General features: G+C 47.0%; 1 pseudogene; it reads right to left on the reverse strand.

The window, feature by feature from the left end:
* Window positions 1–935: 935 nt before the first annotated feature.
* On the reverse strand, window positions 936–3,020 carry LOC125552326 (annotated as a pseudogene).
* Window positions 3,021–3,369: the final 349 nt, after the last annotated feature.

Below are 3,369 nucleotides of genomic sequence, written 5' to 3' on the forward strand. Positions count from 1 at the left end.
GGTTGAATCTAATCCTTTCCATGGTTATGAAAATGAAATTGTTGTGGCACATCTTAGGCTATGTTTGATAGCAAAGTATTATATAAACCAAAGTATCAAAAACTACAATAATTTTGCCTTTAGGTGTGAGATACCATAGTTTTATCAAAACAGAGTATTTTGGAGTATTCACAATACATAGAACCTGTTTGGCTGTTGCCGCATAACCCTGTAAATTTTGCTATTTAGCCGTTGTGTTTACGCACTCAACAACTCTGTTTTTTAAAAAGAGGTTTGGGGTTATTTTTTTATGCAGAGAAAAAATTGCAGTTTGCCCAATACTACAGTATTAAAAACACAGTTGTTAGGGGCAACCAAACAACTCATTGTAAATAAAACTATGGTAATCTCAAAAAACTGTAGTATTCTCAAAATACTTAGAAAATACTTTGCTATCAAACGGGGCCTGACTAAGTTGAATGACGTAGCCACACTTTTTGCTCATGATGAGAAAATTCGCCACTATTATATTCTCAAATTATTTCTGTTCTCACTAGGAAAATTGCCCGTGCGTTGCAACGGTAAAAAATCGAGTGAGTACAAGACCTCACAGATCCAAGTCCTCTATTTTAAGACGGCATCGCACCTGTGTCACCACTTAACCTTTTTCCCACCTCGTTGTCGATGGCCAGGTTCTCCTCTGATCACAATGCGTTCGAACATTATCAATCTTGAGGCAGTGATTTCGGCTGCGCACACCTGCCAATGAGCCACACCTACGCAAGATAATAATTAAAATTTGAAAAGATTAGGTCCATCTATGTATCATAGTGAGAAGGAATTTGAATGAAGTGGGATCTCACGTTGGATAATGTGTCGTTACCTTAGCTATGTCCATCTCTTTGAATTGAACGTTAATCATGAAATATCCAAAGCAAACTTAAAATATCAGTGCATTAGCAACTGCAAGAATTAAAAATTCTCATTGATATATAATCTGCAACATTATCTGTATTCTCTATTCCCTATAAGCAGTAGTAGCGCGCACACAATTTTTTTTTGCCTTGTGATAAATTGTGTATTAGTAATTTCAGTGTGTATTAGTAATCAACCAACGTGATAGAAATCTGCCAACGTGGTTTGCACTTGGAATTCTTGATTAGTAATATGCTGCTATTCTCCCTTTCTTCTACATCTTGCAGCCATGTGTGTACTTCTCCAGCCCATGGAATCGGTAGTCTGCACTTTATCTAAATCTCATATGATTAGTAATCTGCTAGCGTAGCAACTGACCAACACAGATGAGGCGCGAGCACCAATCGATAATCGTGAGGCGATAGCCAGAGCATCAATAATACAGATGATTAGGACCCCACCCCACCCTACATCTCCCTCTATACTTAACCTCAATCACGACACGGCAACAACCTGCCTCTGCTTGCCACCGCTGTTGCTGCTTGCCATTGCTCCTTGTCGCGTATTTTCCAATTGAAGAGCAGAAAATATTCAATTGGAGAACAGAAAATATCTTGAGTGATGCTTTATTGAATCTTTGCTACGCTCTGAACCTTCCAACAAGTCATGGTTACAATGGAGGAACCCCCGTTGCATTGAGCGAGATGGAATTTGAAGAAACAATTGAGTGCTGACATGCTCACTATCTAGATGTGTGCATCAGTAAAAAAAACTTGTCTTGCTGAATGATACTCCAAAATGCAACACGAAGACCATCCTGAATGCACAAACTGGAGGACATTTCCATTGCAACATCTCTTGTTCTGCTCCTCTATGTACAAAACAGCACACAATTTGCACTCTACGTACAAATCCTCTTTATCTCTCAACTGGTATATAGAAAACATCAAACAGACATCTGCGGCTCTCCAACATCCAATTGTCATATTCCCCACTGCGTGATGCAGTCATCACCTGGCAATCGCATCCGCATGGCTATCATAGGATCTCCAGCTTGTGCTCCGGCTCCTCAGACCATAGGTGAAAACCGAGCTCCAGTCCGACCTCAAGGATGGGTGTGTCAAAGCAAGCAAACATGTTGTCAAACACACATCTGCTAACTCCCCTCTGTGACGAACAGCTCCCTCTCGATGACCATGAGATCTTCCTCGGTGCACCACCATTGTTGAAACCCCCATCCACCTCAGTGTAGACACCTGGGAGGGGAGCTCCCTCTCGTCGGACCACCTGCCAACAGCAAAGCCTCCACCAGGGAGCCGCCAAATCGTCAACCCAACCATTATCTCCTCCTCACTGCCAGCCTTAGCCCCGGTGTTGCTGCCCTGGTCGTCGGCGGCACCGAGGTCACACACCGGAGCAGGCCGTGCCACATCTGTGGGCAGCTTGTGCCGGCACAGGGGACACGAGTTACGCAGCGCGAGCCACGGCAGGATGTAGTCATGGTGGTACATGTGGCTGCAGGGCATCTCCCTGGCCTAGTCGCCCAGCTCGAAGGTCTCCTTGCAGACGACGCAGTGGGAGTCGGCGCCGATGTGGCCAGGGCAGGCGGCGACGACGACAGTGGGCATGGGCTCGACGGCGGCCTTGCAGTCCGCTGGGTTGTCGCAGGGGCGGACGGCGCCGAAGCCGCCGGCCTCGATCCGGGCGAGCTGCTTAAGGAACCACTCGAATCCGGACCCCATGAGGAAGTCAAACATGGTCTCGGGCAGCGGGCAGAGGCCGGATCCGACGCCATCATCGTAGAAGAGCTCGAAGCTGCTGGTGGCGCCGAGGGCCTCGTCGCAGGGAGGGGCGGCGGAGCGCTGGAGCACGATGACTGGGTTGTACAGTAACCCCAAGCGGGCACCCGAGGCGCCACGCCGGCTGCGGCGGGGCAGGACCTCGTTGACCCCGTGGGGGCGGAGGGCGCGACGCCCGGCGCGGCGGCGGCGCGTCCATCTGCTCCAGGAAGCCGCCGTCACAGCCGGGGCGGCAGGGAAGCTCGAGTCCTGTGAGCTGTCGGTGGATAAGATAAAGAAAGGAGCGCCAGTGTAATTCTTACAAACTGAAGTGGTTAATTTGCAAAATCAAATCGTTTTCCCTGTCCACTTAAATACGAACTGCGAGTTGAACTTTCAAAAACCACAGGGATTGTTTTCTAAAAAAGCCACGATGGTGAATCTGGAGACTCAATCCGTGCTTTATTATTAGGGAGAGATTAAAGGATGATGCTAAGACTTGGTATAATACTCTTGCTGCTGGTTGTGTGCGTAGTCCCTAGGATATGATTTACTACTTCTCTGAAAAATATTTTCTTACTCATAAGAAACAAGCTACCTTACAGGAAATATTTAACTTTGTACAAATTGAAGAAGAGAGTTTCCCACAAGCTTGGGGGAGGCTTCTCCAATTGCTTAATGCTTTTCCTGATGACCC

The sequence above is a fragment of the Triticum urartu genome, chromosome 4, assembly GCF_003073215.2.
Source record: "Triticum urartu cultivar G1812 chromosome 4, Tu2.1, whole genome shotgun sequence".
NCBI lineage: Eukaryota > Viridiplantae > Streptophyta > Magnoliopsida > Poales > Poaceae > Triticum > Triticum urartu.